The following is a 12,171-nucleotide window of genomic DNA, read 5'->3' as shown; positions in this document are numbered from 1 at the left end:
ATCCAATCATATACTCTCTCTTTGGGACTCAGGAGGAAGCTGAATATGAGTCATCCTTTGGCCACAATTTTAAGATGGCTCCTGAGTTCCTGCTGCTCTGCTTGCTAGAGCTGACCTGTTTCATGTTCTTTCTAGGTTGTTTCCCACCAGCATTTTGTTTTCATTTTATTTATTTATTTATGTATGTATGTATGTATTTATTTATTTATTTATGTATTTAATTTATTTTTGGCTGTGTTGGGTCTTTGTTGCTGTGCACGGGCTTTCTCTAGTTGCAGCGAGCGGGGGCTAGTCTTTGTTGTGGTGCGCTGGCTTCTCGTTGTGGTGGCTTCTCTTGTTGCAGAGCAAAGGCTCTAGGCACAAGGGCTTCAGTAGTGGCAGCGCATGGGCTCAGTAGTTGTGGTGCATGGACTCTAGGGCATGCGGGCTTCAGTAGTTGTGGTGCATGGGCTCAGTAGTTGTGGCTCGTGGGCTGTAGAGTGCAGGCTCAGTAGTTGTAGCACATGGGCTTAGTTGCTCCGCGGCATGTGGGATCTCCCCAGACCAAGGATCAAACCCATGTCCCCTGCATTGGCAGGCGAATTCTTAACCACTGTGCCACCAGGGAAGTCCCTTGTTTTAATTTTAAAATTAGATTAAGTTCTTTTGCTGTCAACCAAGGAAACCTACCAGTATAGAAATTGGTAGCCTTGAGTGGGTTTTAGGCAAAAGATCCTTAGAAAATGTGGAATTATTATTAAAGTAAGGTTATTGGATGAAATTGAGTAAAGCAGTGTAAGGCTCCTAATCATATTTTGTGCCATGGAAGTAATATGCCTTCATAGCAACTGTAAAACACCTAATCAGCTGCGGTCTAGATGGCTTTTGCTTTGGACGAATTCAAAGAGGACAAGAAGTGCCAGTCCAAGAAATATGTATGATGCTTGTTCACAGTGGAACTGAATAGTATAAAGCAAGAAGAAAAAAGGGCTTATTTCTTAAAATTTTTGCTTTAAGGCATGGAGTAGAACACAAGCCATTTCTGTAACATAGTTGAAAGACTTGCTTGTAGCTATCAGGCTGTGCTTGCTAAATATCAAAGAATGAGCTACAGTGCCAGGTTAATTCACAATTTTGGCAGGTCCCTTAAGTAGAATGTTTGATATTAATTAGGAACAGTTGGTATCCTGGTTATTGGAATGAGGACTTGTGGGAGAATTTTGAGATTTTGAAACTCTAAGCCGCTAAGAAACCTTAAAACAAAAAACATACCAACTAATTCACATTTGCCTGAGATAGCCATAGATGAAGGTTAACCAATTTCCCTTTTAGCTTACCAATATTATGGCTTCACTGATTTAAAAACAAGAAAGGAAGAAGGGGGGGAGGAAGGAAGGGAAGAAAGAAAAGACAGAAAGAGAGGTCTGATTCTGAAGTGGTCTAGAGGTTGATATAAGAAAAGAGATTAGGAAATGGATGAAGGACTCCCCAAAGTATTTATCAACATTCATATCAGAATCTAGAAAATGGCCTCAGGAATGGGTTTTAATAGTGCTTGGCCTCAGAAGTTGGAATAAAATTTTGAGCTGGGTTGAATTTATTTATAGGTATACACATCAGGAATTACATATTCAATGTGCTAATTTGTGCAGCTTATTGCTTTTCCAATAGTTTTCTGGGTAGACAAATGCAATCTATTAAGTCCTAACTCATGACTAAATGACATTGAACGACCAGAAGTGATCTTGCCTGATACACAGGAAGGACCTGGAAAAACTTGGGGATGCTGAATTTGCTTTCTTATTACTGAGTTTCTCTCTTACTCTATCATTAGGCTCCGTGAGACAGGGCCAAATGCCTTTCCTTGAATCCGTGCCATGGGGAAAGCATCACTATATGTAGAAAGTGCTTTATGGCCATTCCTTTTTTTTTTTAAGTATTTTTTTAAAAATTTATTTTATTTATTTATTTTTGGCTGCGTTGGGTCTTCGTTGTTGCGCGTGGGCTTTCTCTAGTTGTGGTGAGCGGGGCCTACTCTTTGTTGTGGTGCATGGGCTCCTCGTTGCAGTGGCTTCTCTTGTTGTGGAGCACAGGCTCTAGGCACACGGGCTTTAGTAGTTGTGGCTTGTGGGCTGTAGAGCGCAGGCTCAGTAGTTGTGCCGCACAGGCTTAGTTGCTCCGTGGCATGTGGTATCTTCCCGGACCAGGGCTCGAACCCATGTCCCCTGCATTGGCAGGTGGATTCTTAACCACTGCACCACCAGGGAAGCCCTATGGCCATTCTTAAGATGCTGGGCTTACTGGGGTGGGGGCTGCTTCTGACTTCCCGTAAATGAAGGAGCCCAGGAAAGCTGAGCTCCAGATAGCAGCAACTTGCCAGGTGCAAGAAGTCAATTCAGGGGCGATCATTTTAAAATCTACAAATAACAAATGCTGGAGAGGGTGTGGAGAGAAAGGACTCTACACTGTTGGTGGGAATGTAAACTGGTGCAGCCACTAAGGAGAACAGTATGGAGGTTCCTCAAAAAACTAAAAATAGAGTTACCATATGATCCAGCAACCCACTCCTGAGCACATATCCAGAAAAAAATTATAATTTAAAACGATACATGCATCCCAATGTTCATAGCAGCACTACTGACAATAGCCAAGACATGGAAGCAACCTAAATGTCCATCAACAGAGGAAAGAAGACGTGGTACTATATACAATGCAATATTACTCAGCCATAAAAAAGAAATGAAATAATGCTATTTGCAGCAACATGGATGGACCTAGAGATTGTCATAGTGAGTGAAGTAAGGTCAGACAGAGAAAGACAAATATCATATGATATCACTTATATGTGGAATCTAAAAAAGGGGTACAAATGAAGTTATCTACAAAACAGAAATAGAGTTACAGATGTAGAAAACAAACTTATGGTTACCGGGGGAAAGAGGGGGATAAATTGGGAGACTGGGATTGACATATACACACTACTATATATAAAACAGATAATAAGGACGTACTGTATAGCACAGGGAACTCTACTCGATACTCTGTAATGACCTATATGGGAAAAGAATCTAAAAAAGAGGGGATATACGTAAATGTATAACTGACTCACTTTGCTGTATAGCAGAAATGAACACAACATTGTAAAGCAACTATACTACAATAAAAAAAATTTTTTTTAAAGTTCGTACAGTAAAACGCACTCATTTTGGGTATAGAATTCTAACTTTGACAAACTCATACAGGCATGTAACCTCTACAACCAAGATATAGAGGACCCGAGAGTTCCCTTACGTCTTTTGTAGTCAGTCTCCTCCTCCTACCCCCAGCCTCTGGCTACCACTGCTTTGTTTCCTGTCTTATGTAACATTATAGGGTGTCACATAAGTGGAATCACACAGCATGTAGCCCTTAGAATTTTTGATGATGACTGTAATAATAGCATTATGCCTGGCTGTTGTTTGTGAGGTCATTCACTGAGCCAACAGTGTTCTCAGCTCCTGTGATAAAGAAAGCTCTGGAGGCAGGTGAATCAAGATAGCAGGATAGAAGAGAATAGAAGGACGTGGAGCTCACCTCCTCCCACAAATACATCAAAGGTACATCTCCACGTGGAACAGTTCTCATAGCATAACTTACTGAATGCTGGCAGAAGAACTCAGACACCAGAAGTGCAGGAAATATCACCACGTAGCAGGGTAGGACGAAAGAAAGAAAAAAAAAAAAAACCGGAAGAAGCAGGACAGGACCTGTGCCCCTAGGAGAGAGCTGTGAAAGAGGAAAGGTTCCTGCACCCTGTGAAGTCCCTTCAAAGCCCTTTCAGCTGGGACAGAAAGGGAGCCTCAGAAGCTCGGAGGAGAGCACAGCAGCTGGTTGGCAGCAGGCAGAACAGAGAGAGAATGACACAGAGGGTCTGTGCTACCAAGCTGCACTTCCCAGCCCAAGAGGCGTGCAACCAGGGGTGTATGGGGAAGAAGCCCAAGCCCACCACAGGGGCGAAGCACCACTGTTAAGGGGCATGTGAAGGGGGGGGCGCCATGGCACCCTCACTCTTGATGTGCTCACAGCAGGTGCACGGCCATTGAAACCCCATTGTAACGCATGAAGGGCTCAGTTATGCATCTGTGGTCAGCTGTGGGTTGGATGGGGGCTGGCTGGTCCAGAAGGGCTAAGCTGACTCACATCTTGCCTGGGTGTGCTCTCATGGACAGAGCAGGGATTTATGAGAGTGGGGACACACAGGCACAGCTTCAAGTTTGTTTCTAATCCCACCGGCCAAAGCAGGCCCCATGGCCAAGCCAGGGGTAGCCTAGGAAGGGCCTACCCAATGGTGTGGCTACAGGGAAGAGTGAAACATGGTAATCACTAATGCAATCCACCTGCTGTTTCGGTGGAATACAAGTTCCAATCACACAGCATGACCTCTACAAAATTATTTTATGGGACTTCCCTGGTGGTGCAGTGGTTAAGAATCCGCCTGCCAATGCAGGGGACACGGGTTCAAGCCCTGGTCTGGGAGGATTCCACATGCCATGGAGCAACTAAGCCCGTGTGCCACAACTACTGAGCCTGCCCTCTAGAGCCCATGAGCCACAACTACTGAGCCCACGTGCCACAACTACTGAGCCCACGTGCCACAACTACTGAAGCCTGCGCACCTAGAGCCCGTGCTCCGAAACGAGAAGCCACGGCAGTGAGAAGCCTGCGCACCACAATGAAGAGTAGCCCCCACTCACTGCGACTAGAGAAAGCCCAAACGCAGCAATGAAGACCCAACACAGCCAAAAATAAATAAATAAATAAATAAATAAATAAATAAAAAATTATTTTATGTAATCCATATGGTCCCCAATTTATAAAGTAAAAGAAAAATAAGAATCTTACCCCATCCTCCCCCTCCCCCACAGCCAGCAAGTTCCTCTCCCTGGAGGCAACCACCCTGAACAGTTTCCTGGTATCTTTCCAGAACATTCTATGCATATAAAAGCAAATATTTATGTGGATTTTTTATATACATAAATATTCCAAAAAGTTGTATAGTACACCTTTCTACACAAATGGTAGCATGTGGAACAGTTTTCCATCTTGCTTTTATCCATTGTCATCTGAGACCCCTTGTGTCCTTAGACAAGGGGGATGGATGTTATCATTTCACAGAGTTTGGGCATAAGATTTATTAAAAGAATTCCTTATGATTGTTTTGATCTCACTGTGATTTGTTCGGCTCCAGAAAAATCGCTGAAAAATATTTTTCAGTTATGAATGAAGAATGCTTTTCGTCCGAGTGTGACCAATGAATTGTCCTGTGTTGTAGGGCAGCATAGGACCCCTCTGCATAAAAAAGAACTTCCACGTTTTAAAAAAAATTTTTGTTATGAGATTTTCAATTACACAGAAAGGTATAAAATACAATAAATGCCCATATTCAATACCTTTAAAAATAATTTTGGTAACATAAAAATATAATACCTAAAAATTTTTAAATAATGAAATTTACCATATTTTATAACATATATTTGCTTTTAAAAGGGGAAATCGACAGTAACACAATAATAGTAGGGGACTTTAATACCCCACTTACACCAATGGACAGATCATCCAAACAGAAAATAAATAAGGAAACACAAGCTTTAAATGACACAATAGACTAGATAGATTTAATTGATATTTATAGAACATTCCAACTAAGAGTGTCAGAACACACTTTCTTCTCAAGTGCACATGGAACATTCTCCAGGATAGATCACATCTTGGGTCACAAATCAAGCCTCGGAAAATTTAAGAAAATTGAAATCGTATCAAGCATCTTTTCTGACCACAATGGTATGAGATTGGAATTCAATTACAGGAAAAAGACTGTAAAAAACACAAATACATGGAGGCTAAACAGTGCGCTACTAAACAACCAAGAGATCACTGAAGAAATCAAAGAAGAAATAAAAAAATACATAGAAACAAATGACAATGAAAACATGACGACCCAAAACCTATGGGATGCAGCAAAAGCAGTTCTAAGAAGGAAGTTTATAGCAATTCAATCTCACCTCAAGAAACAAGAAAAATCTCAAATAAACAATCTAACCCTACACCTAAAGCAACTAGAGAAAGAAGAACAAAGAAAACCCAAAGTCAGTAGAAGGAAAGAAATAAAGATCAGAGCAGAAATAAATAGAAATGAAGAAAACAATAGCAAAATCAATAAAACTAAAAGCTGGTTCTTTGAGAAGATAAACAAAATTGATAAATCCTTACTAGACTCATCAAGAAAAAAAGGGAGAGGACGCAAATCAATAAAATTAGAAATGAAAAGGGAGAAATCACAACTGACACTGCAGAAATACAAAGGATTATGAGACTACTACAAACAACTTATGCCAATAAAATGGACAACTACGAAGGAATGGACACATTCTTGGAAAGGTACAATTTTCCAAGACTGAACCAGGAAGAATTAGAAAATATAAACAGGCCTATCACAAGTAATGAAATTGAAACTGTAATTAAAAACCTTCCAGCAAACAAAAATCCAGGAGCAGATGGCTTCACAGGCGAATTCTATCAAACATTTAGAGAACAGTTAACACCAATCCTTCTCAAACTCTTCCAAAAATTGCAGAGGGAGGAACACTCCCGAGTTCATTCTATGAAGCCAACATCACCCTGATACCAAAACCAAAAAAGATATCACAAAAAAGAAAATTATAGACCAATATCACTGATGAACATAGATGCAAAAGTCCTGAACAAAATACTAGCAAACAGAATCCAACAACATATTAAAAGGATCATACACCATGATCAAGTGGAATTTATCCCAGGGATGCAAGGATTCTTCAATATATGCAAATCAATCAATGTGATACAGAACATTAAAAAATTAAGGAATAAAAACCATTATGATCATCTCAATAGATGCAGAAAAAGCTTTTGACAAAATTCAACACCTATTTATGATAAAAACTCTCCAGAAAATGGGCATAGAGGGAACCTACCTCAACATAATTAAGGCCATATATGACAAACCCACAGCAAGCATCATACTCAATGGTGAAAAACTGAAAGCATTTCCACTAAGATCAGGGACAAGACAAGGATGTCCATTCTCGCCACTCTTATTCAACATAGTTTCGGAAGTCCTAGCCACAGCAATCAGAGAAGAAAAAAGAAGTAAAAAAATACAAATTGGAAAAGAAGAAGTAAAACTGTCACTGTTTGCAGATGACATGATACTATACATAGAAAATCCTAAAGATGCCACCAGAAAACTACTAGAACTAATCAGTGAATTTAGTAAGGTTGCAGGATACAAAATTAATGCACAGAAATCTCTGGTATTCCTATACCCCAACAACAAAAAATCAGAAAGTGAAATTAAGGAAACACTCCCATTTACCACTGCAACAAAAAGAATGAAATACCTAGGAATAAACCTGCCTAAGGAGGCGAAAGACTTGTATTCAGAAAACTATAAAACACTGATGAAAGAAATCAAAGATGACATAAACAGATGGAAAAATATACCACGTTCTTGGATTGGAAGAATCAATATTGTGAAAATGACTATATGACCCAAAGCAATCTACAGATTCAATGCAATCCCTATCAAACTACCAATGGCATTCTTCACAGAATTAGAACAAAAAATTTTACAATCTGTATGGAAACACAAAAAACCCCGAATAGCCAAAGCAATCTTGAGAAAGAAAAACAGAGCTGGAGGAATCAGGTTCCCCAACTTCAAACTATACCACAAAGCTACAGTAATCAAGACAGTATGGTACTGGCACAAAAACAGAAATATAGATCAATGGTACAGGATAGAAAGCTCAGAGATAAACCCACATACATATAGTCACCTAATTTATGACAAGGGAGGCAAGAACATACAATGGAGGAAAGACAGCCTCTTCAATAAGTGGTGCTGGGAAAACTGGACAGCTACATGTAAAAGAATGAAATTAGAACACTACTTAACACCATACACAAAAATAAACTCCAAATGGATTAAAGACCTAAATGTAAGACCAGACACTATAAAACTCTTAGAGGAAAACATAGGAAAAACACTGTTTGACATAAACCACCACAAGATCTTTTTTGACCCACCTCCGGGAGTAATGAATATAAAAACAAAAATAAACAAATGGGACCTAATTAAACTTCAAAGCTCTTGCACAGCAAAGGAAACCATAAACAAGACACAAAGACAACCCTCAGAATGGGAGAAAATATTTGCAAGTGAAACAATGGACAAAGGATTAATCTCCAAAATATAAAAACAGCTCACGGAGCTCAATATCAAAAAAAAAAAAAAAACCAACCCAATTAACAAATGGGCAGAAGACCTAAATAGACATTTCACCAAGGAAGACATACAGATGGCTAAGAGGCACATGCAAAGATGCTCAACATCACTAATTATTAGAGAAATGCAAATCAAAACTACAATGAGGTATCACCTCACGCCAGTCAGAATGGCCATTATCAAAAAATCTAGAAACAGGGACTTCCCTGGTGGCACAGTGGTTAAGAATCCATCTGCCAATGCAGGGACATGGGTTTGAGCCCTGGTCCGGGAAGATCCCACATGCCGTGGAGCAACTAAGCCCATGCGCCACAACTACTGAGCCTGCGCTCTAGAGCCTGTGAGCCACAACTACTGGGCCTGCATGCTACAGCTACTGAAGCCTGCGCACCTAGAGCCCATGCTCTGCAACAAGAGAAGCCACCGCAATAAGAAGCCTGCGCACTGCAACGAAGAGTAGCCTCCCGCTCGCCGCAACTAGAGAAAGACCGCGCACAGCAACGAAGACCCAACGTAGCCAATAAATTAAAAAAAAAATCTAGAAACAATAAATGCTGGAAAGGATGTGGTAAAAAGGGAACCCTCCTGCCCTGTTGGTGGGAATGTAAATTGATACAGCCAGTATGGAAAACAGTATGGAGGTTCCTTAAAAAACTAAAAATAGAACTACCATATGACCCAGCAATCCCACTACTGGGCATATACCCTGAGAAAACCATAATTCAAAATGAGTCATGTACCACAATGTTCATTGTGGCTCTATTTACAATAGCCAGGACATGGAAGCAACCTAAGTGTCCATTGACAGATGACTGGATAAAGATGTGGCATATATATACAATGGAATATTACTCAGCCATAAAAAGAAACGAAATTGAGTTATTTGTAATGAGGTGGATGGACCTAGGGTCTGTCATACAGAGTGAAGTAAGTCAGAAAGAGAAAAACAAATACCGTATGTTAACACATGTATATGGAATCTAAAAAAAAATGGTACTGATGAACCTAGTGGCAGGGCAGGAATAAAGATGTAGACATAGAGAATGGACTTGAGGACATGGGGGAGGGGAGGGCGAAGCTGGGGAGAAGTGAGAGTAGCATCGACATATATACACTACCAAATGTAAAATAGTTGGCTGGTGGGAAGCAGCAGCATAGCACAGGGAGATCAGCTCAGTGCTTTGTGACCACCTAGAGGGGTGGGATAGGGAGGGTGGGAGGGAGGCTCAAGAGGGAGGGGATACGGGGATATATTTATGCATATGGCTGATTCATTTTGTTGTACAACAGAAACTAACACAGTATTGTGAAGCAATTATACTCCAACAAAGATGTATTTAAAAAAATAATTTTGGTAACAAAAATATAATACTTAAAATTTTTAAAATAATGAAATTTACCGTATTTTATAACATATATTTGCTTTAAAAATAGGTCATGAAAATATGTCTATATGTATATTTTCCAGGTCTAGTTTTTTTTTTTTTTAACATCTTTATTGGAGTATAATTGCTTTACAATGGTGTGTTAGTTTCTGCTTTATAACAAAGTGTATCAGTTATACATATACATATATTCCCATATCTTTTCCCTCTTGCATCTCCCTCCCTCCCACCCTCCCTATTCCACCCCTCTAGGTGGTCACAAAGCACCAAGCTGATCTCCCTGTGCTATGCGGCTGCTTCCCACTAGCTATCTATTCAGGTCTATTTTAAAGTAAATTACAGACATGATCTCACTTCACTGGTAAATACCTAAGCTTGCATCTCTAAGAAAAAAAGAAAATCTTTGCAACCACAATATTATTATCACATAATGAAATAAATAATTTCTTAATATCAGCCAGTGACCAGTCCATATTTAGATTTCCTTGGCCCCCCAAGAAAGGTTGAAAATTTGTTGTAATTTATCAGAAACTGATACGTCAAGCCTCGAAAATAACTCAAGCACAAGTGATCTTCAGCTAAGCCAGGAAGGGAGAGATGCAGACATATAACAAATGGGGACACATCTGCCTCCCAGTCCACCAGCTCCCTCAGCTCCCAGCCCCACAAAAGAAGCTGGTGAGGGGCCTGGGAGGAGAGAATCTGTCTGCCTTTTTTACTTCTGTCCTGGCATTGTCTGCACAGGCCTTGGCACACAGTAGGTTCTGAAGAAACATCAGGTGAATGAATAAATAAGAGAAAAACCCCTGACCTGGCCCTGGTGTCCTGTAGGGTCAGGAACCACAGTGTCTGAGTCTTCCCTGTGTTCTAGGTATCACCCAGGCCACAGCACACAGTAGGTCCTGATGAAGTGCCAGGTGACTGAATGAACAGTTGTATATCCCCAGCACCAGCACTTGGAGTCATTCAGAGTCAGGGACCACAGAGTTGGTACTCCCTGTGCCCCAGATATCATGCAATCCAGGCCTTAGCACACAGTAGGTCCTCAGCAGACATGAATTAATAGGTCAGGTAAATGAATGAGTAGGCGAACATCCTCAGCACCACCCCTGCAGGCGTTCACTGTCAGAGACCATGCAATTCTGGTCCATTCCTGTGATCCAAACTTTGCCCAGCCCAGGGCTCAGCACATAGTAGGTCTCCAAGAAGTGCCAGGTGACTGAATGAGTAGTTTATACATCCCAGCATCAGCCCTGGAGTCATTCAGAATCAGGGACAACAGAGTTGGTTCCTCTGCGTGCCCCAGACATCACCCAAGCCATAGCACACAGTAGGTCCTCAATAAATACTGAGTGACTGAACGGATAGTCGAAATGCCCAGCCCCAGCCCTAGAGCCATTCAGGGTCATGGACCACACAGTCTGGCTCCTCCCTCTGACCTTTGCCCAGTTCAGGCCGATGCACACAGTAGGTGTTCAGTAAATGCCAGGCGAAATGGGTGAATGAGTGAAATGGAACCTAGTTTACAGACATGGTGCTGAGTTCAATGACCCGAGAGAACAGAAGAAACAGGCCCTCAGCAGCTGAAGAGCTGCGGGTCAGCCCCGTCTTGGACGGGGGTGGGGCTACAGGGCCGTGGGCGGGGCCACAGGACTGTCCACTGAGCCCTCCCACCAAGACTTCAGGGAGAGCCTACCTGGTCCGAGTGCGCAGGCGCAGAGGGCTCGGGCGCCCCTTGAGTCCGCAGGCACCAGCCTGTATTCGCTGGGTGAAGGGCTCCCAAGCTGATTTTGACTTCGTGGGCGACTGTGCTGCTCCGGCCTCGCGTGTAGGCTGGTTGGCCGGCTGTGACCTCCTGTCCCTGCCCAGGAGCAGGGATGGGCTGTAGGGATGTGTGTGGCGAGTCTGCCCTGAGTCCCTCCTGCTGCAGTCGGCAGCCCCCAGAGGAAGCAGGAGTTTGTAGACCCTCCTGCTGCAGAAAGAATGGAGCCCCCGCGAGGTCAGAGTCTGAGTGTCCACAGCTGCGAAAGGAGCTGAGCCCCTGGAGCAGGAGTCATTGAAAATGTTTGTTTCGGAGCTTTTGAAATGTAGGGATTACAGATAAGGTCAAGAGGAAGAGAAGTGGACAGTCCATGAACACCACGGTGCTGGATGCTGAAGCCGCTCCCTGGTGGCAGCTTGCAGCAAGCCCACCGACCCCCAAACCACTCTCACAACCGGAATTGCCCATCCTCAGAGTAGGCAGTCTCATGATGAGAATTACAAGCTATGGACCAGCGGCTGGGCATCCCACCTATTTCCCTATGATTTTAAATTTGCCATATTTGCCAACTTATTTGACCTATTTCCCCCTCCACCACGTCCCCCACATACTATATGCAGATACTACCCTGGGTCCAACATCTCCATTCCAGGAGGGGACAGAGCAGCTTCAAGCATTTGGGGGAGTGGGTCCGAGAGGCTGGGGCCCCACAAGGTGGTGTGGGTGTAGGGAGGGTTCCTGGG

General features: G+C 42.4%; 1 protein-coding gene across 2 annotated transcripts in view; it reads right to left on the bottom strand.

Moving 5' to 3' along the window:
* Positions 1-12,171, bottom strand: part of SMIM17 (small integral membrane protein 17) — a 57,460-nt gene that overhangs the window by 30,308 nt on the left and 14,981 nt on the right. The window lies entirely within an intron of this gene.

The sequence above is a fragment of the Balaenoptera ricei genome, chromosome 19, assembly GCF_028023285.1.
Source record: "Balaenoptera ricei isolate mBalRic1 chromosome 19, mBalRic1.hap2, whole genome shotgun sequence".
Taxonomy (NCBI): domain Eukaryota; kingdom Metazoa; phylum Chordata; class Mammalia; order Artiodactyla; family Balaenopteridae; genus Balaenoptera; species Balaenoptera ricei.
The sequence above is the reverse complement of the archived record's forward strand: the minus strand, read 5'-3'. Positions and strand labels throughout refer to the sequence as shown.